Genomic DNA, 27,829 nt, shown 5'->3' on the forward strand with positions numbered 1-27,829 from the left:
ATGCACGATGTGATTTTGGGCAAGTCATTCTAAGCCTTCAAATCTCCCTTTCCACATCTCTAAATTGGGGGTGATAAGACCTGCCTTGTGTTTCTCTGGGTGCTGTTATAGGGATCAACTGAGATCATTCATGTAAAAAAATTGTTAATAATCAGTCTCAGATAAAAGAAAAAGAAAAATTCCAAACCAACTGATCCTTGGTTACTTAATTCCTATACAGATGATATCTTCAGGTATCTGTGGTTCTGATGATCATGCTCTAAAATGATTATTCCCAGTGAACTTTCCCTTAATAACAGGCCATGAAGGAGCTGGGATTGTGAAGAGTATTGGTGAAGGAATGAGCTCAGTGAAACCAGGCAGGAAATGGGCCACAAAAACCTTCACACCAACAGCCTGCCATTAAAATGCACTAACAAAACAACAAGGTCCTACTGTATAGCACAGGGAACTATATTCATTGTCCTGTGATAAACCATAATGGAAAATATTAAAAAAGAATGTCTCTATGTGTATAACTGAGTCACTTTGCTGTACAGCAGAGATTGGCACAGCATAGTAAATAACTGTACTTCAATAAAAAAATACATAAATAAAATAAAATAAAATGCATTAACATATTTACAGGAGAATAAGTTGATTTGACTCTAAATTCTTTTAAGTAATCATATATCATGATATTAAATGTACCCAGTAATTCCAAGAGCCACACAGTTTCTCTGCTGTCATTGCTAGCAATCCAGAGGGGCAGTGGTGAGCCAAGTATGCATTCACTGCCGAAAGAGAGTTGAGATAGGACTAGTGTACCTCTAAATAGATTAAAATCTCCTTAGGAGCAGGGACTGCTTCTTTTTTTTTTTTTTTTTAAATAGACAATAAAACAGTATTATAAACATTACACTTGCTAAGTGACTAGATCTTAATTGTTCCCGAGACTAAAAGAAATTATAATTATATGACACAATAGAAGGGTTAGCTAATGCTATAATGGCAGTCATATTGCAATATAAATGTATCAAATTAATATAAACTTACATGCAATTTTGTATATCAAACATATCTCAATAAAAACTTTTTCTAATAAATTGTCAGCAGAAAGGGAAATTTCTATAATCTGGCAAGTTAATTCTGACATAGTTGCAAAAGAATTCAGTATTTCTTTTTTTATTGAAATATAGCTGATATACAATATTATGCTAGTTTCAGGTGTGTTACAGAGTGATTTGATATTTGCATACATTATGAAATGATCACCATGATAAGTCTAGTAACCATCTGTCCCCAACAAAGTTATTATAATATTATTGGCCATATTCCTTATGTTGTATATCACAACCCCTTGGCTTATTTATTTCATAACTGGAGGTTTGTACCTCTTAATCCCCATCACCTATTTTGCCCCCTCGCACCCTCCCCTCTGGCAACCACCTGAGTGTTCTCTGCATCTATGAGTCTGTTTTCATCTTGTTTTGTTTGTTTTGTGTTTTAGATCCCACATATAAGTGAGATGATGTGGTATTTGTCTTTCTCTGACTTTTTTCACTTAGCGTAATACCCTCTAGATTTATCCACGTTATTGCACATGGCAAGGTTTCATATTTTTGTGGCTGAATAATATTCAATTGTGTGTATGCATGTATATATATATGTGTGTGTGTATATATATATATATATACACATATACATATGTATGCATGTATACACACACACATATATATATATATATATATATACACAGACACATACATGCACACATATACAACATCTTCTTTATCCATTTGTCTATTGATGGGCACTTAGGTTGCTTCCAAATCTTGGCTATTATAAATAATGCTACAATAAATATTGGTGTGCATCTATCTTTTTGAATTAGTCGTTTTGTTTTTTTTGGGGGTAAATACCCAGAAGTGAAATTGCTGGATCATATGGCAGTTCTACTTTTAATTTTTTGAGGAACCTCCATGTTGTTTTCCATAGTCTCCACATCTCCAAGAAGATAATGCAAATAGTAGTTAGTTAATTCCTCTCTAACTAAACAAATTCCATTGGAAGTTTTGTGGACAATGATGAGTATTTGAAGGGAAAAGATAAGAGCAGAATTTGAGATTCTCCTGAATTTGAGATCCAGTACCTTTGGGATTTTTAGGGCCAGTGAAGGTAAGATGTTCCTTATCTAAACTTACAAGAGATTTTTAAAGCTATCTAAACTCTGCAAGAGGCCAAAGGGATTATTTCTGTGTTATAAACATTTGTAAGGACCAATACACAGACAAAGTTGTAGACCTCTGACAAGGCTTTGTAAGGCTTTTTAAGTCTGTGATGATTGTGTCAATTTTCTTCTTAGACCCTATCCAGCCTGTCACTCTAGGGCCCAGGAGGGCTAATGACTTGGTCCAAACATAATCAGTATCGTCTCCAGACTCTGCAACCTAAAAACCACCCTCTGTAGTAAGTGCCCCAGAAGCAGCCACTCTCTGCAGAGGGAAAGCTATTCCTTTTACTCTCTTGAAGTTAGCATATCTTGGACCTTAGTCCCACTAAAGAACACATGTCAGAGGCCTGCTGTGGGTCAGTGAGCTATCATGGGGCAGGTAGACTCAATGGAAAGGGCTCTGCTATTATCCAGCTGGGCCACTTCAGGCAGGTACAACCACTGCGGGATTTAAATCTTTCAAAATGAAAAACAAAAGGGTTAAAGTAGATGACATCTCTAAGGGTCATTCCTGGCTTTTTAGTCTATTTCCAGAGTAAAAGCAGACCTACAATTACCTATCCAGCAAGGAATAGCCCCATATTTCCATCATTTGCCCAAAAGAATAATGGGATTTCTGAAACCAGGTTATATGGTTTCTCCTTCAAAACAGCCATGGGCTATGTTATACTGGTTGTCATAATCCGTCCACAGCAAGTTTTCAAAACAATCAATGAAATCTTTATATGAAATTTAAAAAATATAATAATGTGGTGATATTATTTCTGTTCCAATAATATTTTAAACTAATGATCTGTTTTTTGTATATATAGGAGATAAAGTCCTCACACTCATTATTCCACAGAGTAGAGAATGCAGTGCCTGCTTGCACCCCAAGGGAAACTTCTGTGAGAAGCAAGAATTAGTAGATTTGCCTGGCTTTTATTTATTTTGCCACTCTCTTATTAAATCACTTATATTGTACAAGCACTGACCTGGAGCAAAAGTGCTCATTTCTCTCTTTACAACTCCGTGTGCCTGTGCTGGTGCCGGTGCCTGTCACTACAGTACAGCGTTCTACCTTCTGGATTAATGCTGGACGGGACTAGCAGATTTACCTGCAAAGGAGAAAAGATCTATCACTCTTTCTGCACAAGCACATTCACTGAATATACTGCTGTGCATGAAAATTTCTGTGGTAAAAACTGATGCTGCTGCTCCCGTGGACAAAGTTTATGTCATACGCTGCGACAGGCTATGGGGCCGCTGTTCACTCAGCCAAGGTGAGGAAAATAACTGTGTTAGTATGTCATAGTGATTTGCCTAGAAAACGTCAAAACAAGACCAAAACAGTCCAAATGTTTCAACTAGTGTATATAGTTCTGAAAGTCTCAATGGTTGTTTTTGTTTTCTTAATTATACATGTGTCCAGGTTTGATTCCTAACACAACATGCCTTGTGAATTTGTAGGTCACTCCCGGTTCTACCTGCGTGGTCTTTGGACTTGGATGAATTAGCTCAGCCGTTGCCATGGGCTGTAAAGTCACTGGTGCTTCTAGAATCATCGGGGTTTATATCAATGAGAAGAAATTTCCCTGGGCAAGAGCATTAGGGGTCACTGATTGTCTCAACCCTCGAAACCTCAAGAAGCCCATCCAGGAGGTGATCACGGAAATGACAGGCATTGGTGTTGACTTTGCTCTTGAGGCCATGGGACTCTCAGATACCATGGTGTGTGGGCTTGGGTTACAGTGAGTATAGGCAGACCTCAGAGATATTGCAGGTTCAGTTCCAGACCACCAGAGTAAAGTGAATATTGCAATAAAGTGAGTCAACTAATTTTTTTGTTTTCCAGTGCATATAAAAGTTATGTTTATACTATACTGTAGTCTATTAGTATGCAATAGCATTAAGTCTAGAAGAAACAATGTACACACCTTAATTTAAAAATACTTCATTGCTAACATATGCTAATCATCTGAGCTTTCAGTGAGTCATTATCTTTTTTCAATAGTAACATCAAAGATCACTGATCCCATATCACAATAACAAATACAATAATAATGAAAATGTTTGAAATACTGCAATAGTTACCAAATGTGACACAGACACAAAGGAAGCAAATGCTGTTGGAAAAATGGCACTGATAGACTTGCTCAATGCACACAAACCTTCAATTTGTAAAAAACACAGTATCTGCAAAACGTGAAGCACAATAAAATGAGGTGTGCCTGTAGATGCTTAATGGGTGGGTACACATTTAGCATAAAACTCACCTGTGGAACCCAAACCTAAGAATGGAATGTAAATGCACTCTAAAACATTCATCTTAAAAATAAAAGCAATATATACTTAAAGATATGTCATCATAGTATACAAGGCTTAAACATGCAAAAGCCTGCAATTCAAGTATTTCCTTTCCTGTATTCCTAGCTCTTTATTCACATACATGTTTTTATATTTAAGTATGAACATTATTTAATTCACATATGCTATTCATGTGTGTTCTATATCAGAACCATTCGTTTATTGGAAAAATGAGCTCCTATGCACCAGTGTGTTAAGTTCAGGGAGAATCAAATAGGCACCAGACTCTTTGATCAGACAGGGTAGAGGAGAGAATGTAGGCATTCAATACATTTCAGCGTGTACCTAATGTACATGGTCAAAGGATGAAGGAAGTAGAGGTAGTTATGTAACAGAAAAGAGAAAAATAAGGCAAAACAGAGGAAAGGGGAGAGAGAGCAAGGTTGAGAACCAGAAATTGAAGTAAAATAGATTGATGTATACTGTATACTGTACACCCTTAGAAAATTAATTTTTTTTAAAGGAAGCTTCACACACACACGTATATATTTGTTTTGCTTGAATAGAAATGATTTGGACAGATGGGGGCTTCCCTGGTGGCACAGTGGTTGAGAGTCCACCTGCCGATGCAGGGTACACGGGTTCGTGCCCTGGTCTGGGAGGATCCCACATGCCGCGGAGCGGCTGGGTCCGTGAGCCATGGCCGCTGAGCCTGTGCGTCCGGAGCCTGTGCTCCATAACGGGAGAGGCCACAACAGTGAGAGGCCCGCGTACCGCCAAAAAAAAAAAAAAAAGTGTTAAAAAAACAGTGTGGTATTGGCACGAAAACAGACATATGGATCAATGGAACAGAATAGAGAGCCCAGAAGTAAACCCACACACCTATGGTCAATTAATCTTTGACAAAGGAGGAAAAATATTCAATGGGGAAAAGGTCTCTTCAGCAAGCAGTGTTGGCAAAGTTGGACAACTGCATGCAAATCAATGAAATTAGAACACACCCTCACACTATACACAAAAATAAACTCAAAATGGCTTACAGACTTAAATATAAGACATGACACCATAAAACTAGAAGAGAACATACGCAAAACATTCTCTGACATAAATCGTACCAATGTTTTCTTAGGTCAGTCTCCCAAGGCAATAGAAATAAAAACAAAAATAAACAAATGGGACCTAATCAAACTTTTGCACAGCAAAGGAAACCATAAACAAAACGAAAAGACAACCTATGGACTGGGAGAAAATATTTGCAAATGATGGGACCAACAAGGGCTTAATTTCCAAAATATACAAACAGTTCATACAACTCAATAACAAAAAAAAACAAACAACCCAATCAAAAAATGGGCAGAAGACCGAAATAGACATTTCTCTAAAGAAGACATACAGACTGCCAACAAACACATGAAAAGATGCTCATCATCGCTAATTATTTGAGAAATTCAACTCAAAACTACAACGAGGTACCACCTCACACTGGTCAGAATGGCCGTCATTAAAAAGTCTACAAATAACAAATCCTGGAGAGGGTGTGGAGAAAAGGGAACCCTTCTACACTGTTGGGGGGGATGTAAATTGGTGCAGCCAGTATGGAGAACAGTATGGAGGTTCCTCAAAAAACTAAAAATAGAGTTGCCATATGATCCAGCAATTCCACTCCTGGGTACATATCCAACTACAATTTGAAAAGATGCATGCACCCTTATGTTCATAGCAGCACTATTTACAATAGCCAAGACATAGAAATAATGTAAATGTCCATCAACAGATGAATGGATAAAGAAGATGTGGTGTCTGTGTGTGTGTGTATATATATATATATATATATATATATATATATATATATATATATATATACACACACAATGGAATATTACTCAGCCATAGAAAAGAATGGAATAATGCCATTTGCAGCAACATGGCTGGACCTAGAGATTATCATACTAAGCAAAGTAAGTCAGAAAGAGAAAAACAAATACCATATGATACTACTTATATGTGGAATCTAAAATACAATGCAAGTGAACATATCTACGAAACAGAAACAGACTCACAGATACAGAGAACAAACTTGTGGTCACCAAGGGGCAGAGCGGATGCAGAAGGGAAGGATTGGGGGTGTGGGATTAGCAGATACAAACTATAGGATGGATAAACAACAAGATCCTATTGTATAGCACAGGGAACTATACCCAATGTCCTGTGATAAACCATAATGGAAAAGAATATGAAAAGAAATATACATATATACATCTGAATCACTTTGATGTACAGCAGAGATTAACACATTGTAAATCAAATATATTTCAATAAAAATTTTTAAAATATATATTTATAGTAGCTTCCATGTATTTAATGCTTTGAGGCTTCACACACTATGTTAAGTGCTTCACAGGCCCCTCTGGTTATCCTGACAAAAGCCTTATGATGTAAGCTTTCTTCATTCTACGTATGAACAAACAGAGGCTCTGGAAAATTAAATATATTTTTCAAGGTCAGCAATTAGGTAGTCGCAGAAATGGCTTTCAAACGCAGGCCTTTCTGATTTCCTTCTCTGCTGCTAGCACTAAACTAGATTACCAAGAGAAAGCATCACTACGGTATACATTCATTTATTCAGAATATGAATTTAGCACTTCTTATGTGCTAAATAGGTAAAGAAGATACAGCAATGAACAAAACATATGTGATGCCTACCCACATGCCATGGATATTGGTGTCACTCCTGGGTATAGTTTTCCATGATCTTCAGGAAGATAATTTACATAAATATCAACTTTTCTAATAATTAAAAAATTTATTTCTATTGAAATCTATTTGCCCAGGTTAACTTTAAATAGCAGAGATGGCTATGTGATCATATGTCACTATAATCTTAAAAGCTAGTGGATGGATCCACCATACAAAATTTATGGTATTTAAATAACTTTATTAATCTTAGGAGTCAGTTCAAACTGATAATCACCTTACATTTTCCTCTTCTTGCTGATAATACTCTCATGTTTCCTTGTTGATGGTGCTGAGAGAATACCTCCTTTTTAGGCCCCTAAATATGTCTTTTCCTAAAAATGAAGAGTTGGTTTCTTTCACTGATAACTTCTCACCAAAATTGCTTACTTTGTCACAAGTATTTATCCAGAGCTGAGCTGTTTTATTTAACTCTTGTTACTGTATGCTTCTGTGTTATTGTAGAAAAATAAACTCCCTCTAGCTAGATGGACTGGATGGAAGTAATAGGTCTATTTTCAGAGGAAGATTTTTAACATTTTTGTGGCACAGGAATGTTCACAGTATGTACTACCTGATAGGAGAGTACAGATGTAAAAATGGTGAATTGTCCACACACTACAGAGCTATTGTTAGGCATGCCTGAGTATTTCAGAGACATTGTCTATACAATGAACTAACATTGCCAAGTCAGTCAAAGCGGTGGTGGTTTTGCTGATGATACAGGTTCACCCAGCAAAACAAGCTGAACAATGTAACTTCTGAGTGCTCAGGTCACAACATATTCCACCTGTATGACCAGTGAACATGGGGGAACGTGTTCAGCCATCATCTTGAAGTTCAGAGCACCTGGTGCTTCCACTGGGCTCATCAGCACTGACATCAGATGTGAGGAGAAACTCCCAGGAGAAGCTTTGAGGGACTGCCTCAACCCTCAGAACTTCAAAATGTTCGTCCATCAGGTGGTAGTGGAAGTGATTGGTTTGGGCACTGATTTTGCATTTCAGGCAACCAAGCTCATCAATACACTGAATATTGGTTTTGGACACAGAGAAAGCGTATCAAATATCAATTGTGACTACACACTGAAATTGATCTCATGTAGACAAAAAATTTTAAATTATAGTAAGTGGTCTTTTTGAGCACTACTTATAAGAATTTTATGAAGTGCTTCCTATAAACTCTCCTAGGTAACTGTCTAAACAGCAAAAATCAAGTTTTATAGATTAAAAACTGACACTTTAAACCATTAACACATTTTCTCCATAACAACTCAGGTTGTTACTTGAGTAATATTATCTTGTTAGATACCAAGACAAAATTTGAAGCCCATTCTATCTAATGATACATTACCTGCAACATGAAACTGAAAATAAATCCTGGGATTACAAATAAAAAACTAATCCCAGAGAGTGAGACCAGCAAGATGGCTGGACAGGGAGTCCTAGTCCTCCTTTCCCCACAGAAACATCAACTTAATAAAGATACACAAACCCAAACATCTTTATGTGAATTCCAGATCCCAGTTAAGAAGTTGCAGTACCACAAGCAAACACAAAACCAAGAACAGCTGCATTGAAAAGGTTAAGAAAAGCAATATCACTTTATCTGTATCAGCTCCACCTCCAAGGTAACATAGCTCACTGCCAAGACAGAAAGACCTCAACTTGCAACTTCTGCTTTGGGGGGAAAAAGAGAGTGGACCTTGCACCCCACACCGGCTTTCCAGAGCCCAGGTTTCTGCCTCGCCTCACTTTTCACTCAAGCTGTTAACAGAACCACCGTAGGTTGGAGGTCCAGAGGCAGCTGAGGACAGTGGAAAACCGGAAGGCCCTGCTGGTGCAGTTTTGCTTAACTGGGATAAATCGATCACCCTGAGACTTCTCTGGGAGGGAGGGAGAGAGGAAGAAAGAGGAGTAAAGCATGCCTCCTACATCTGCGATTTTCTGAAAGCTGCCTGAAGGACTAGTTTCTGTCTCTCCTCACCCCTCAATCAGGGCTGATGGAATCAGCACAGTGTGGCGGCCTGGGGGTCAGCAGAGACACTGGAAAGTGGTGGGCAGCTTAAAGCACTGGCACAACTTTGTGCAATGGAGAGAAGGTGCACAACCTGAGACTTCTCCCCAGGAGGAAGAGAAAGGAGTAGACTGTGCCACCAACATGCCAACTTGTCTGAGAGTAGCCTGCCAGACGGAACGATCTTTGTCTCGCCTCACTCAGAGTGTGAGAGAAGGCTAGGAGCAGGGTGTGCATCCAGGGGCAGGCATTTCAGAGGAGTGTTCAAGGGGCTGAAATGTCTCTGGCCTGATTCAGGGCCCTGATGAGGGAGCTGCCTGGTAGACCAGGGAGAATAGAATGGCTTGCTACTGTAGAATCAGAGAACCTGCAGAGCCACAGACAGAAAACAGAGGAAACAAGATATAACAAAAGCTCCTGAAAAAAGAAACTGGCAAATCCCTCTAATTAGCACTTTACATACACAAGTTCAGAGAAAACACATCCACAGAAAAGGTCTGAAGCAAAATAAAAACTTTCTCAGACAAACATAAACTGAGGGAATTTATTGCCAGGAGACCTGCCTTGTAAGGCATGTTAAAAGAAGTGCTTTTGAAAGAAGGAAAATTATATAGGTCTGACTCAGATCTACATAAAGAAGAGAAGAGCATCAGAGAATGAACAAGTGAAGGAAAAGTAAAAACGTTTACTTTTTTCTAAATTGAAATAGCAGATAACAGTTTGTTCAAAATAATAATAGCAAAAATGTATTCAATTATTTGTGCTTCTGTATATACATTATATGCTTAGATTTAAGTGAAATGAAGGACAGCAATGATACAAGAGAAAGGAGGGAGGAATTTGGATCATTTTGTAATTATAAGGTACTCACTACCCACATATAGTAGTGAAGCAGTAGAGTGTTATTTGAAAATGAACTTGTATTAGTTGCAAATGTATATTGCAAACCCTAGGGCAACTACTAAAAAAATAAGTAGAACTGTTATGCTAAGAAAAGAGAGTTGTCTGGGAGTGACAGCAAGATGGCAAAAGAGAGGTTTTTAATCCATCATCCTCCCACATAACACTGATTTTGGCAGCCACTCAGGGATGAGGGTACCTTCGTGGGAGTCTGAGAGTACAGTGGAGAAGTTCCAGCATATTGTTGGAGCAAAAAATTCTAAGAACAGACACATTGAAGAGGGGAAACAGAACATTTCACTTTATCTGCATTACTCATCCCCCGAAGCAGCATGGCCTGGTGCCAGGAGAGACCCCTGTGACAGAAAATTTCTCCCAAGGGGGATAGTGAGAGCACAGAAGTGAGCGTCCAGCTTCCCCAGCCATGTGAAACACTTCCCAGGAGGCCCACTTCTTTCTCACCTGACCCAAATTTCTGAGGTAATCTGCAAAGTGGAGGGGCTGGGAGAGGCTGGAAGCATAGCAGCCAGGGCTCAGAACTCATCAAAGAGACTCTACTAACCACTTCATGGTTCTTTCTACCAACCATTTCACGGTCTCCATCAGGAATCCTGCCCAGGAGCCATAGGGGTGCCTCATCTATGGACCCCCAGCTGACCCACTGTCACCCCCAACACTCCAAGTGGCTCACACATGCCCTCCATCCTCTCTGTCCATCCATGGCCAGCAAGAGCAAGCCTTTGCAGGCAGCTAATGAGGAAGTGCAGAAAGCTGGCCCAGCTCAGCAGAATGGAGAGAAGGCTCAGAAACATGAGCAATCCAGGGTACCATCCCAGGGAAACAAATGAGGGGCTCTCAACACCTGGCCTGGTTTTGCAGGATTGAGAGAAGGCATACAATCTTAAGAATGCCCCTCTTCCAAGAGGGGACAAGAAGTGTGCAGCAGGTGCATCAATAGAGAGGTCTGAGAAAGTCTCAGAATACCTAGCCAGACTAACAGGTGAACCCAAAGCCAGTTGGTAAAGACTGGAGGAGGTTACTGCTTCTTCAGAGTGAAAACAGCAATACGAGACTTTGAGAAACATTAAAATCAAGAAAACATGGGCTTCCCTGGTGGCGCAGTGGTTGAGAGTCTGCCTGCCGGTGCAAGGGACACGGGTTCGTGCCCCGGTCCGGGAGGATCCCACATGCTGCTCCTGGCCGCTGAGCCTGCACGTCCGGAGCCTGTGCTCCGCAGCGGGAGAGGCCACAACAGTGAGAGGCCCGTGTACCGCAAAAAATAAAAATAAAAAAAATAAAGAAAACATGACACTACCAAAGGAACATAATTTTCCAGTAACAAACCTCAAAGAAATGGAGATATGAAAATTGCCTGACAAAGAGCTTAAATGGATAGACAGTGGAGATTATCATCCCTTTTTAAAATAGGTCTTGTATAATGGGTTTCAATCCTTAAAAGCCCTATTCTAATTTATATAGTGCTGTATCAACTATTTTAACTAGGGGTGAGGGGTTATTTTTGCAAGCCAAGTGCCATAGCTTTAATTTAATTTAATTTATTACTTATTGGGCCAGAGTATCCATGCCCACTAGGAGATATTTTAGGACAAGGATGCTATATAACCATGGGAAATTTAAGCAAGGCAATAGTTCTGATGGTTAAGATGAGGAATACCTAATTTTCCTCTATTTTATATTTGGTAACTCCCCTAAGAGTATAGGCAGACTTTTATTTAAATTTAGTCAAATCTCCATGTAGAGGGTACCTTGTTTAAATGCAGTAGGATCCCCAGTTATAACTATACCTTGAGTCCTAATATTAAGTCCATGAAAGTTTGTCTATTGTTGTAAACAATTTAGAACCTACATGATAGAAGGACAAAAATTTTTTTTGGTTTGTTTTTCAGTTGTATAAAGTTTAAGCTGCAACAAAGTGAGAGAGTGGCATGGACATATATACACTACCAAACGTAAAATAGATAGCTAGTGGGAAGCAGCCGCATAGCACAGGGAGATCAGCTCGGTGCTTTGTGACCACCTAGAGGGGTGGGATAGGGAGGCTGGGAGGGAGGGAGGCGGAAGAGGGAGGAGATATGGGGATATACGTATAACTGATTCACTTTGTTACAAAGCAGAAAGTAACACACCATTGTAAAGCTATTATAGTCCAATAAAGATGTTAAAAAAAAGTTTTAGTAGTTTTGGATTTCCAATTGGGTCAAATTGTGGATGTCTCTTTTTTGGTAGTAACTGGCTATACTTCGAGGAAATCATCTCTGCTCTATTTATATTTTAGAGTTTCTTCCTCCAGAGAGTCTCATATGAGCATTGTCAGGGTTCAGGGCCTCCCCTACAGTAGTGCTTGCTCTATAGGGTTTAAGGACCCCAGGCTTAAGTTGGCTGTGCCATGGGTATTTTTCCCTATAATCCTGCAAAACAGGATCTTCATTGGTGATAGAGGCATAGGAGCAAAGCATTATGTAGGGTCCTAGTGAATAACCTGTTTTAGGAATGTGAACCTCTCAGCTAAAATCTGTTCAAATGTGCACTGATGACATCACATATGTACCAAGAGGGTGTGAAAAGATTTATTACTAACATAAGCTTTATGAAGAGAGCAGACATGCTCTTAAGCAGTTTCAAAATTGGCTTGAGAGAACTAGGTGGGGTGACTGGCTTTGACCTTTACTGTGGTTAAGGGGTGGATCAGGGTGAGCAGGTCACGGCATGCGGTTTGAATTTTCCCCCAGAACCAAAGGAGATTATTCAGGATTTCTTATAATACTGATCAGATGTGGGGCAAGAAGGGAATAGGGATGGGTAAGGGCTTAAAAGCAGTCAGCAGTCAAATGTCAAAAATGGAATCAGACTCTGTTACTAGGATTAAATGTAGAATGTCTCCCTCATCTCTCATTAATGATTCTGCACCAATTTACTACATAATGTAGGATGTTTTAATTTTTGATGGCTCTAATTTTTTTAACCTTGTGTTATTAATATTTGCTTTTTACTTTCAAAGGGTGTTAAAGCCACTGTGTTACCAAAGTGATAACCAACTACCTGCCAAAAGAATCAATATAAACCCACTTATAACCCATAAGTTACCTTTGGACAGAACCAATGAAGATTTTTAAATACCCTGAGCTGGAAAATGTTGAGAATATTGCACATTGATCTCCCAGATGCCTCAACTTTGTTTTGAAAATCCTAAGGGATGTATCTTTTAGGTCCTATGAGAAGTAGTTAGCAAGACAGAATTAGATATTCATTGGTTAAGAACTTGTGAAGGATAAAGAGGAAAGGAGCTGAGATGGGCAGAAAGGGATTCCAAAATGCAATGCTGATCCAATGCCTGTTAAAGGAGAGAGAGAAGGAAGGATTGAGTGGGAAGAACCTTATACCACAGTGTAGTTTTACAAAAATGTTGGGCATACCAATGGCGTGTCCCCAACAAAAAAGTTTCCCTTTACAGCAGGGGTTGGCAAACTTTCTCTTGAAAGGCCAGTGTTAAGCACCAGATTGTGTCCCTTTTAGAAAAAATATTTAAAAAGATATGTTGAGGTCCTAAGCCCTAATATCTCAAAACATGGCCTTGTTTGGAAATACAGTTGCAGATGTTATTATTAGTTAAGTTGAGATGAGGTCATACTGTAGAGAGTGGGCCCCCAATCCCACATGACTGGTGTCCTTAGAAGAAGCCAGCCATGTGAAGGCAGAGACACACAGGGAGAATTCATGTGTTGATAAAGTCAGAGACTGGAGTTAGGCAGCTGCAAGTCAAGGAACCTAGGATGTCATGGTGGCCAAAGATTGCCAGTAACCACCAGCAGCTAGGAGAGGGCAAGGAAGGAATACCGCCACAGTTTTCAGAGGGAACGTGTCCCTGCTGACATCTTAATTTTGGATTTCTAGCTTCCAGAACTATAAGACAATACATTTCTGTTGTTTTATATCACCCAGTTTATGTTACATTGTTGCAGTAGTCCTAGGAAACTAACACAGCCAAACAGTAAATATGTTAGGCTGTGAATGCCATGTGGCCTCTGTCACAACTACCCAAGTCAGCCATTGTACCATAAAGCAGCCATAGGCAATGCACAAATGGAAGAGCATGACTGCATTTCAATAAAGCTTTATTTGCAAAAACAGATAGTGGGCCCGATTTGACTGTGGGCTGCAATTTACTGAACACTGCATGAAAGGAATCCCTGGGAGCAACCAGAAGGAAGTGCAGTGTCATCATTTGTGGGAGTGGCCTTCCATCTACTATGCTCCCCACAACATTTATATATATATATATATATATATATATATATATATATATATATATATATATATATATATATATAAATGATTTTTATATATATATATATATATATATAAATGATTTATATATAGTTATATATAATGGGAGAAGGTTATTAATGTGGCAAAGTCACTTTTGGGAATCAACTGGGAATTTTCATAAAATAAAGTTTCACAGTAATTTCATGACAAAATAATTTCCCTCTCTGCTAATTTATGTGCTCTTGCTTGATAGAAAGCAATTCTTCAAGGAGCTAATATAATTGAAAGCCAACTCAAACAGCTTTTAACAGATTAAAAAATAAACCTAGAGTAGAAAGGCCTCGTTATTAACAACCCTAGGGATGGAAACTCCCTGTTCAGACCTAGAGGATTTTTCTTTAAAGTGTGTATGCCTTTAAAATGTCTGTGGTAGGGCTTCCCTGGTGGCTCAGTGATTAAGAATCCGCCTGCCAATGCAGGGGACAAGTGTTTGAGCCCTGGTCCAGGAAGATCCCACATGCCGCGGAGCAACTAAGCGTGTGCGCCACAACTACTGAGCCTGCGCTCTGGAGCCTGCGAGCCTAGAGCCCGTGCTTAGCAACAAGAGAACCCACCGCAATGAGAAGCCCACGCACCGCAACAGAGACCCAACACAGCCAAATAAATAAATAAAAATAAACAAAATTTTTAAAAAATGGTTGAAATTGTAAATTTAAAAAAAAATCTAGAGATTAAGACCTGGTCAAATTTGACTACGGAGTGCAAATAATATACAAATAATTTATAGTATCTTCTTACACCATTCCTGTCTAACTCCCTGATCCTATGATTTCAACTTTCTTAATTACCTAAGACTTCCGTGAACTGTAATTTGTACGTTTATATGTAATGTTAGGCAACCTCCTAGAACAAAATGAATAGTTGACAAAACAAAATCCAAGAGGAATGCTAGGGTATTATTTTTTTTATCCCTTTGTAACAAAAGAGATAAAAGTAAATGACGAAGGCCAGGACAAGACCCTACTCAAATTCTCTACTGAAAAGTTCAAAACAATTCAAGGAAAAAAAAAAGGTACAATGTATGTAACAGCATGAAAAGATGCAGGAGTCCATAAACAAATCATTAGATGCAGGTTCTAGAAGTCAGCAATCTAAAGGCTTATTGTGTGGGGAGTGCTCCCTGGGATGCCTACACATTGTCAGCCTGGTGCTTGTACCAGAGAAGTTCCTACCTTGGCCATCTCACGTCCCACCATGTTGTTCCTTGCTCATTCTACAGGAGCTCCAGGACATTCTTTCAATTCCTTAAATGTGCCAAGCTCATTAACACCTCAAGTTTTTGCAATGGTTTCCTCTGCTTGAAACTTCCCTCAGCTATATGTGTGGCTAGAAATATAGTAGGTGCTCAATAAACATTTGTCAAGAAAATGAAGAGTTGGATGGAAACCACTAACAAAATTTGATCGAAAGCCTAAAAGAGACTAATACAGAGAATGACAGCACTTGAAGCTACAAGGAAAAGGGATAATAAATTGGATAAAATTGCTCTACCAGCTATTGTTCTATTTAATGAAGAAACTAAAAAAAAAGTATCAGTGATTCAATCATTGAGTGCCTACATTTGCACAAGATTCATTAATACACATAGTAAAATAAGATACTATTCCTCATAGGTCATCTAATGCAACCTATGTTTACACAGATGAGGAAACACTGAGACAGACAGCTCCTGAATCACAAGTTTACATTGGCTCAAGTTCAGATAAAAACCTGTAAAGAGGTCTGTGATGAGGATCCACCATGACTTTTTTTTTTTAATATTTATTTATTTATTTTGGCTGTGCCAGGTCTTAGTTGTGGCATGTGGGATCTTCGCTGCAGCATGAGGGATCTTTAGTGGCAGCATGTGGACGCTTAGTTGCTGCATGTGAACTCTTAGTCATGGCATGCATACAGGATCTAGTTCCCCGACCAGGAATTGAACCCGGGCCCCCTGCATTGGGAGTGTGGAGTCTTACCCTGTGGACCACCAGGGAAGTCCCCACCATGACTTTCTTTTTTTTTTTCCTTTTGAATTTTATTTTATTTTTTTATACAGAAGGTTCTTATTAGTTAACTATTTTATACATATTAGTGTATATATGTCAATCCCAATCTCCCAATTCATACCACCAGCACCACCCGCCCCCGCTTTTCCCCCTTGGTGTCCATATCTTTGTTCTCCACATCGGTGTCTCTATTTCTGCCTTGCAAACTGGTTCATCTGTACCCACCATGACTTTCTTACTAACCTTTTTATTCTCCATTGACTAGCCCAAGGTGTGGCGTATATTAATAGACACAATTTTAAAAGTTGATGAATAAAGAAATGAATAAAATAAAAAATCAGAGAGACATAGGGGTATTATTATTTTTGTTTCTCAAATAGACTGAACAAAACTTAATTTAACCTGAAATTCCATCTCACCTGACATCTGGACTGATCAAAACACAATCAAAGTAAAGTGAGAGGTGAGGAAACCTGAATAATTAAATGCTTCAGCATCACAAAGAAAGTTCAAATCATCACAGTTTTCAAAAGAAATAGTTTTGGAAAAGTGAAGAAAGTGTTCAACTTAGTGTATTTTTATAAAAATTTCTGTAAATTACATAAGCCACAATATGTTATAAAATATAACATTTATCTGAGGATTCATGAGAGATTATTCTATTATCTAATCTACTTGTTTAAAATTGGCATAAAACAGTAATTTTCAAATGTAGTGTGATAGAAGTAATAAATCTAAACTGTACTATCCTGATAGGTAGGGTTTTATGCTTCCATGTCTGAAGACAAGATCATGCTGAGTGCCCAGAGCAAGCAAATGAGCAGCAAAGGCAGAAACCACTCCTGACCCCTTTAGTCCCTTTTTCTCGCATCTGATCTACCCATTACTTTCCTAATATTCTTATTTTCTATCATGTCCTTTCATTTTTCATTCATATTATTGTTTTTTCTTGAAAAATATGACATCCTATCTTGGGATATGAATTAAAAAGTGAGAGAATGAAATACAAATTATCTTATTTTCGTCATTTCAATTTAAAATGATAAATGTAACCAATAGAAGAACTAAAAATAATAATGAGAAGCTCTAAGGAAGAGGAAGAAAGAGCTGGCTATATCTTGCATAATATATTAATATATTTTGTTTAAAATTAATAAGTAAGGTATAGGCATATTACTTCATTCTATGGAGTAACTACCAAAAGATCTAAAATCAGGATATTTTAAATGTGTATACCTCTGTTTAGTGAAGTTGGAAATGGTAAATTGTTTTCTCATTATAGGTCCTTCAGTTCTACTTTATTTTTGTTATGCACTTATATTACTTAATAAAAAATAGAAAATAAGGTTAAAATTGGAAGTTTAAGGTGGACTTTCTAAAATCCAAGACAGGGGGATTTTATTCATTAGCTCAGAGGCAGATCCCAGTAATTCTGGGTGTTCTGATGCTGGTGGTCTCACCAAGCCACATTTTGCGGAACAGTGATTTAAGTATTATCCCATTTATGTAAGTCTAGTTATCTTTTTTATAGATACATATGTAGATAGACTCCATAGATATATAATGTAATGGATGGAGGAGAGAGGAGGGGAGGGGAGGGGAGGGGAGGGGAGTGGAATAAAACAGAATAGAATAGGAAAGAAAATGTTCTGAAAGGATGTTCATTCAAAAGTCAATAGTAACTATGCTAGTATTGTGAAGTTTCAGCTAATTTTTACCTTCAAATTGTACTATTATCAATTGTTTTTTATGCAATGATCATGTGTAATTTTCCAAAAAAACAATACAGTCACATTTGTTTAAAATTATTCCTTGAAAAGAAAAAAGTAAGCTTAAAGAAAAAAGTAAGCTTAGACGACGACGACGGCGGCGGCGGCGGCCCAGAGACCTGAACGGCGAGACCTCGGCCCGCGGCCTACTCGGAGCCCTCTCTCCACCGGAGGACCAGGGATCCACAGTCTTCAACACAGAGTCAACAGTTATGGTGACCACAGACACGGGGCCCAGAGTGGACTTATCTCCTTTACCTGAACTGTACGAGGAACCAGAGCTTGTGCCCGTGTGCCTCCTCAGAGAGTCCAGACGAATTTGGATACATCAGAAATACATCGACACGTGGAACTGCTCCTATAGAACACCCACTGAACGCTGGCAGAAGACCTCAGACCTCCCAAAAGGCAAGGAAGTCCCCACGTGAGAACGGAGACCGTGTTTCCACAGAGCTGGAACTCCAGGCTCGGGGTCTCTTCCCTCTGCTGTCATGGAGGTGCCCCAGAGCCCGAGGGGAGGACGGCCTCACTGAGGCTGCCAGCTCTGGAGGGGCCCCGGCGGCTGAAGCCGCGACATTTGTGGGGACGGCGGGCCAGTTGTTTCAACAAGTAACATAAAGACAAAATGGAAAAACAAGGACGTTTGTGCCTGAGATCATGTTGATGCAAAACTAGGGATGGCCACCTTGTCCCAGCCGTGTGGATGAAAGGCTCTTTGTGCTGCAGCCAGGAGTCAGTGCTGTGCCTCTGAGGTGGGAGAGCCAACTTCAGGACACTGGTCCACAAGAGGCCTCCCAGCTCCACATAATATCAAACGGCAAAAAACTCCCAGAGATCTCCATCTCAACACCAGCACCCAGCTTCACTCAACGACCAGCAAGCTACAGTGCTGGACACCCTATGACAAACAACTAGCAAGACAGGAACACAACCCCACCCATTAGCAGAGAGACAGCCTAAAATCATAATAAGGCCACAGACACCAAAACACACCACCAGACGTGGACCTGCCCACAAGAAAGACAAGATCCAGCCTCATCCACCAGAACACAGGCACTAGTCCCCTCCACCAGGAAGCCTACACAACCCACTGAACCAAACTTAGCCACTGGGGACAGACACCAAAAACAACGGGAACTACGAACCTGCAGCCTGCAAAAAGGAGACCCTAAACACAGTAAGATAAGCAAAATGAGAAGACAGAGGAAGACACAGCAGATGAAGTAGCAAGATAAAAATGCACCAGACCTAACAAATGAAGAGGAAATAGGCAGTCTACCTGAAAAAGAATTCAGAATGATAGTAAAGATGATCCAAAATCTTGGAAATAGAATGGAGAAAATATAAGTAACGTTTAACAAGGACCTAGAAGAACTAAAGAGCAAACAGAGATGAACAATACAATAACTAAAATTAAAAATTCTCTAGAAGGTTTTTTCATTCTCTTGTGTGTCCTGACTAGAGAAGTTCCTTTAGCATTTGTTGTACAGCTGCTTTGGAGGTGCTGAATTCTCTTAAGTTTTGCTTGTCTGTACAGCTTTTAATTTATTTCTCAAGTCTGATGAGATCCTTGTTGGGTGGAGTGGTCTTGGTTGTAGGTTTTTCCCTTTCATCGCTTTGAATGTGTCCTGCTACTCCCTTCTGGCTTTCAGAGTTTCTGCTGAAAGATCAGCTGTTAGAGTGAAGTAAGTCTGAAAGAGAAAAACAAATACAGTATGCTAACATATATATATTTGTAATCTAAAAAAAAACCCAAAAAAATGGTCATGAAGAACCTAGGGGCAAGACAGGAATACGGACACAGACCTACTAGAGAATGGACTTGAGGATACGGGGAGGGGGAAGTGTAAGCTGGGACAAAGTGAGAGAGTGTCATGATCATATATACACTACCACATGAAAAATAGTTAGCTAGTGGGAAGCAGCCGCATAGCACAGGGAGATCAACTCGGTGTTTTGTGACCACCTTGAGAGGTGGGATAGAGAGTGTGGGAGGAAGGGAGATGCAAGAGGGAAGAGATATTGGGATATATGTATATGTATAACTGATTCACTTTGTTATATAGCAGAAATGAACACACCATTGTAAAGCAATTATATTCCAATAAAGATGTTTAAAAAAGAAAAAAAAGTAAGCTTAAAGAAAAAGAACAGATTTAAAATAAAAATACGAGGCAAAAAGATAAAATGGTAAATTGAAAAATGAGATAAAATAAGTGAGTTTTAAAATAAAGCCCACATTGAGGTAGGTTTCAACCAGAGATGGAGAGATACTCTGTCTTATTTACAGCATCTTTACTCATCACTATTTCCATCAACACAGAAAGTACCTGAGGAACAGCAGGCAACCAGTAAATACATGTTTACAGATTGAGTGTCAAGGTTGAAAAAGCTTGCTCTAGATCCTTCTGTTTCTAAAACCAGATGACATGGATTATTTGGTTACTTGAGCCACTAAATACCCATTTTTACAGTTTGAGTTAGGTTTCTGTCCTAACACAATTCTTTTCTAAATAATGTCTTTAATTTTGTTCTGTCTTTTATGTTCTTTCCCTGCTATCTTTCACCAATCTTTACCATTCTTTCTAAACTCTTCTCTCTTCTCATCAGTTCTTACATTTTTCTTCATTATTTGGCCCCCACAAATCATGGAATTTGAAATCAGAAGTCTTGAGCTGTGGCTAAAATTAGTATTTGTGAAACTCAGTCTCCCTATCAATAAAGGGATTATATGAACAATTAGTCTAGAGGTTGGGTTAAGAATAAAATGAGATTATGGATGTAGAATTTCCAAACCATAAAGCATCACATACATTGTAAGAAAAGTTTGTTATTTTTACTTTATCTCTTTTATTTTTCCTTCTAAAACCCCCATTTACTTTCCTTTTTTCCTTTCAAAAATCCTCCTTCCCTTCTCTTTAAATTGTTCTCATCCTCATCCTTCATCTCCCCATTTTATATCTTTCATTTTCCTTCTCCCTGTCTCCCTCAGTTTTTCATTTCTCCCCTCCCTTCATCTCTCCATCCCTGATTGGTGTGTAATGGCTATGAATCACTCTGAGGTCTGAGAACAATGTCGTACTCAGTCTGGACTGGTGAGGGGAAGAGACAAAAGTTCTCACTTCTGCACCAGTCAAAGGGAATGATGGAGCAAGCTAAACTCTCCACAGAAATATCTAGCAAGGTAAGGCATGGTTTACTCTTGAAATGTAGTCCTGTGTATGATCTTACTAGTGGGTGAAACTTTATTATCTAAGGCTGTGTTGAAGTTGCCATGGGAATACACATGTACCATGTTTTACACAATGGAAGTATTCCTGGTAAACTGTAAGTCAATTTTTAAGAAATAAGATCATAATTGTGATAAAATAAGAACAATTATTATTTAAAGAAACATCTTAATCAATCATTCTGTAAAGTAAAAATATCCTTCTATAAAACTAAAATCATCCTCCAGTTGCAGCCACCTAGGGAAAAAATCGATAGATAAATATCTAAGCTTGAACTGTACAGAGATTTAAAAATAAAAAATAAAAAATAAAAATGCAATAAATGAATACGAGTTATAAGACACAGGAACTAAGCGCCAAGATAAGATAAAATGTTCCTCATGATGTTTTATAAGAATGAATTTGACTAAAGAAGAAAACTAATAATGTTTCTTTTGTCCTATAACCAAAGTAACATCCAACTTTTCTTATAATTTTCTTTACATGATGAATTATAATTTTCCCTATTTTAAATAAATGACTAATGTTAGAACTTATAATGCAGAAATTTAGACTCTATAAACTGAACTGTGCTCCATAGATCAGTTGGCTACAATTAACCTCTCGTGCCATTTGGAATGAAAAGAAATCCTTTAAAAGTAAAGTATATCAATCAGATGCCTGGGATAAAACAATTTTTAAACAAAGACTACCTATGTACCAATATCATAGAATGACATGAGATATATGAGAGGTATATACATAGGCTTACTTTTCTCTACAGATAGCTAAATTGATAGATATCACTGATTTCACATTACAACATTTTATATTTTATATATTCACATGTATATATGTGATTGCTTTCAATGAATGAAGTAGATTATCTGCATTTCAAAGTGAGATAACCAGAATGACCAGTTAGCATAGTAGAAGTGAATTTAACTACATATTTCATCCAATTTTTGTTTAATAGCAATAAGTCCATTTCACCATTTTATTTTTTAAAATAAATTTATTTATTTATTTATTTTTGGCAGCATTGAGTCTTCATTGCTGCATGCGGGCTTTCTCTAGTTGCAGCGAGTGGGGGCTACTCTTCACTGCAGTGCACGAGTTTCTCATTGCGGTGGCTTCTCTTGTTGCAGAGCACGGGCTATAGGCCCGCAGGCTTTAGTAGTTGTGGCATGCAGCCTCAGTAGTTATGGCTCGCGGACTCTAGAGTGCAGGCTCAGTAGTTGTTGCACACCGGCTTAGTTGCTCCGTGGCATGTGGGATCTTCCTGGACCAGGGCTTGAACCCGTGTCCCCCGCACTGGCAGGTAGATTCTTAACCACTGTGCCACCAGGGAAGTCCCACCATTTTATGTTTTTTTAAAATAGATTATCACATCCAGGCAGCCATTGCCTGGACAGCAAATGCTCCCCCCATCCACTGAAGAGACTGAAGTTGATCCAACAAAGGCTGGTGAAGTTTGAATTAATGTAAATATAAATGAGACTTTTAGCAGGTGTGGATGTGAATATATGTGTTTACAATAATTTTCTAAGTTCAGGAGAACAAATGGCATTTTTTCTACTTAAGAGTAACTAAGGCTCTTTCCCATTTATACTTAGCTCTATAGGACCATACATAAGAGTAAAAATCATTTCATTTTGTTAAAGTGGCACAAATATGGATAAATACTGAAATGTCATCAAATGTTTTAGATACACTTTTGGTTTTTTGGGTTTTTTTTTTTTTTTTTTTTTGGCTGCATTGGGTCTTCCTTGCTGCATGCGGGCTTTCTCTACTTGTGGCAAGTGGGGGCTGCTCTTCGTTGCAGTGCGCGGGCTTCTCATTATGTTGGCTTCTCTTGTTGCGGAGCACGGGCTCTACGTGCACGGGCTTCAGTAGTTGTGCCGCGCGAGCTCAGTAGTTGTGGCGAACGGGCTTAGTTGCTCCGCGGCATGTGGGATCTTCCTGGACCAGGGATCAAAGCCATGTCCTCTGCATAGGCAGGCAGATTCTTAACCACTGCACCACCAGGGAAGTCCCTACACTTTTGTTTTTAAGTATTATGAAAGTTAACACAGGCAATTATTGACCGTAAACGTCTTATTTTTTTTCACAATTATATAGTATTTCTGACATGCAGTTATATAATAGATCAGACACTCTATCTCCAGGGGCTGAGAAGGCAGAGGCTCTCTTCCCCCACCTGGCTCCCATCCATAGAGGCTCTACTCCAGACATGGCCAACCTAGATTACTGGGACCCAGATAACCTCCATTTTCCTCCCCAGCTTTCACTGCTAGGTTCCACACTGGAGGGCAAGACGAGAAGAACTCAGGATGCCATTTGCTGGCTCACTACCCTCACTCCCAACTCTGATGTAGTAGTGTAGAAGATCTAACTAAGGGGAAGGCAAGAAAGGAGAACTGGCAACTGCAGTTCTATTGAGTGGGCAGACTTTATTGGGAAGACAGTGTGGAGGAACTCAGGCCTTAAGGCATTGTCAAAAACAATAGAGGTCTGGGCTTCCCTGGTGGTGCAGTGGTTAAGAATCTGCCTGCCAATGCAGGGGACACGGGTTCGAGCCCTGGTCTGGGAAGATCCCACATGCCGCAGAGCAACTAAGCCCATGTGCCACAACTACTGAGCCTGCCACAACTACTGAAGCCCGTGTGGCTAGAGCCCGAGCTCCGCAACAAGAGAAGCCACTGCAATGAGAAGCCCGTGCAGCAGAACGAAGAACAGCCCCCACTTGCTGCAACTAGAGAAAGCCTGTACACAGCAACAAAGACCCAACGCAGCCAAAATAAATAAATAAATTTATTTAAAAAAATAATAGAGGTCTTAGTGATAAACAAATAAAAGAAGGCTAAAAGCTCCATGAACCTAGTAGCAGCAACTTTAACACAGAACTGTGGAAAGAAACAGTTAAAAGAGGTCCTGCTAAGATCACATTTGTCCCAGAAGGCTGTGGGCATGCACTAAGGCTGCTCCCACTCAGGAGCAACCAGAGTGGGTACTTGACAGCTACTAGTCACTGGGTGAACATGTGGACGTCTTGAAAGCATTCCCCTAGATATATGCAGATTCATCAGCAAAGAATACAGGCCTTACTGGCTCAAGGAACTTGAGCACAACCTCTGATCAAGCACTAGTCAAACAGTAAGCCATGCTGATCCAAGGGTAACTTTTAGGTTTTATTTTATTTAAAAATGAAACCAAAGGAAAAAGGTGAAAACGTGAACATGACATCAGAGACTACACATTGGTGGAGAATGGGAGAGAGGGAAATAGACTTCATAGAATTAGTCTATGTAAGCCACTAAACAAACTAACAGAAACAACAACATCAACAAGCCCCAATGGGAATGGAGAAGGAAGGGGAAACTAATCAGAATCCAGAGATGCTGCAATATATTATCGAAAATATCTAGTTTTGAGCAAAGTATTAAAAGACGTATAAACAGGAAAGTGTGACCCTTAAAAAGAAAAAGAAAAGACAATCAAAATTACACTTGAGGGCCTCCCTGGTGGCGCAGTGGTTGAGAGTCCGCCTGCCGATGCAGGGGATACGGGTTCGTGCCCCGGTCTGGGAGGATCCCATATGCCGCGGAGCGGCTGGGCCCGTGAGCCATGGCTGCTGAGCCTGCGCATCCGGAGCCTGTGCTCCGCAACGGGAGAGGCCACAACAGTGAGAGGCCCGCGTACCACAAAAAAAAAAAAAAAAAAAAAAAAAAAAAAAAAAAAAAAATTACACTTGAGAGGTCCCAGAGATTAGACTTAGCAGACAAATACTTCAGATCAGCTATTATAAATATATTCAAAAAACTAAAGAAAATCATATTGAAATAATTAAAAGAAAGCATGATGACAATGACTAATCAAAAAGTGAATATCAACAAAGTAGACATTTTTTTAAAAAAAGAACCAAATGGATTTGAAAAGTATGATCGCCAAAATGAAAATTTCACTGGAGGTGCTCACTGGAGTAGATTTGAGCTGGCAGAAGAAATCAGTAAACTTTAAGATAGATCGTTAGAGATTATACAATCTGAAGAACAAAAAGAAAAATGAATGAAGAAAAACAAAGAGACCCTCAGAGACCTGTGGTATGTTATCAAGCCTATCAACATATACATAATGGGTGTCTCAGAAGAAGAGAGAGAAAAGGAAACCAAAAAAATATTGAAAGAATTAACTGCTGAAAACATTACCAAATATGCTGAAAAACATTAATCTACACATCCAAGAAGCTCAATGAATTTCAAGTATGATAAATGCAGAGATCCACACCTAGACATATCATAGCCAAAGTCTATGTTGAAAGACAAAGAGAAAGAGAAAATCTTGAAAGAAGCATGAGAAAAATGACACATCACATAAAAAGGAACCCCAATAAGACTAACAATTAATATCAGAAACAATGAATTCCAGAGGGCAGTATATAAAGTGCTTAAAGAAAAAAACTGCCAGCCAAAAATCTAACTAAACTATCTTTCAAACGTGAAGGTGAAATACATTCATAGATTTTAAAAGACTGAGTTAATGTGTTGCTCACAGGCCTGACTTACAAGAAATACTCAAGGAAGGTCTTCAGGCTGAATTACAAGAGTAATAATATTTCTTGAATGAAAAATTTGAAGTGCAAATTTTTACTTCCTACATGAAATATTTCACTGAATCTAAATTACAAAGGTCTTTTTTAAAATGTTTATTTATTTATTTATTTGGCTGTGCTGTGTCTTAGTTGTGGCACGCGGGTTGCAGCATGCGAACTCTTAGTTGCGGCATGTGGGATCTAAAAAAGTGTGTATGATTAAGAGCTTTTTTTCTACATATGCACACGCACACACACACATGTTCACATGATAATCCTTTAAATTGTCTGAAGGAGGAATTATTATTCTAACAACAATTATTTTAACAATGAACATATGTCATAGATATTTTGTGCCCCTTTTATGTATGAAGAAATAGAAGCTTTGGCGAATTAATTATCTTATCTTCAGTTGATTTAGCAACTTAATGGCAGAGTTAGGATTAAAACACAGGCTTCCTTACCTCAAATTCTGGGCTCTTAATCAATACTATAATATCTCAAAATGAGTACTAATTCTAGCGTTAATACTAGAGTATTAATTCATTCTTTCAACAAATAATTAAGCACATAATAGGTACAACACTCTGCTAAGCTCCTGCGATAGAACACTAACAAAAATAGATAAGCTTCATACCACAAATATTGGTGTCATTCTTAGACTTAGCTCGCTATTACTTTTGAACTTCAATGTTATTAGAGACAAATTCTTAATTTTTATTTTGTATTTTGAAGGTCCATTTGCATTAAAATTGATGTTTCTATTCTAAAGCAAAAGGATAATTAACTTCACAACAAACTGATAATATCTAGTAATAACAATTTCCTATCAATAAATATGGTATTTATCGCATTCTATACCTCCACCCAAGCGGATAATCACTTTCTTTGATATTCTTTCCTTAGGAGATAAAGTCTTAATGTTCCCTCTTCCAGAGACTGTGGCTCCTGCGGGTGCCTCAAGAGCAATTTATGCTTGAAGGAAAGTTAGCTCCAATTCCCTTGACCTCCTTTCATCTAATTTGCTTTCACTGGTGCACGTATTGACTGGAAGCTAAAATCCTATATTTCTCTCCTTGTCACTTTATATATCTGTGAAGCAGTATTCTTTCTCCAAATGGATTAATGTTAGATGGAACCAGCAGATTTACCTGCAGAGGAAGGCAGATTTATCATCTTTATGGCACTAGCACATTCACTGAATATACTGTTATGCATGAAATTGCAGTGTGTAAAATTGTTGCTGCTGCTCCCAAAGATAAAGTCTGTATCATAAGCTGTGAGGTGCCTACAGGCTGTGGACCTATGTTTAACACTGCAAAGGTAAGAATATACTTTGTGTTGTTTTTCCATGACTCTATCAACATTCAGGGAGCCATGCAGTCAGAGAGCTTCTCCCACTGGAGATAAAACCAAAGTGACTTTTTTCTTTCCTATTAACACAGGAGCATCAGCTTTGAATGACTAATAGAAGTTTATCTTCTAAACTTGTAGGTCACCCCCCCTCTACCTACATGGTCTTTGGACTTGGAGGAATCTACTCAGCCATTGTTATGGCATGCAAAGCCTTGTTGCTTCTGGGATCATCAGAGTTGACATCAATGAGGAGAAATTTCCCCGGGCAAGAGCATTCGGGGGTCACTGACTTTCTCAACCCTCAGAACTTCAAGAAGCCCATCCAGCAGGTAGTGGTGGAAATGATGGGCTCTGGGGTCAACTTTGCGTTTGAGGCCATCAGACTCAGTGATACTAGGGTATGTGGTCTTGGGGCAGAGTGA

At 38.9% G+C, this 27,829-nt stretch overlaps 1 pseudogene across 1 annotated transcript; it reads left to right on the plus strand.

Moving 5' to 3' along the window:
- Positions 1-27,829, plus strand: LOC307057087 (alcohol dehydrogenase 1-like; annotated as a pseudogene). The gene is made up of 5 exons: positions 1-19; positions 300-359; positions 3,025-3,112; positions 27,155-27,374; positions 27,546-27,829. The product of its transcript is annotated as an alcohol dehydrogenase 1-like (transcript).

The sequence above is a fragment of the Hyperoodon ampullatus genome (assembly GCF_949752795.1).
Source record: "Hyperoodon ampullatus genome assembly, chromosome: 1".
Taxonomy (NCBI): Eukaryota; Metazoa; Chordata; class Mammalia; order Artiodactyla; family Ziphiidae; genus Hyperoodon; species Hyperoodon ampullatus.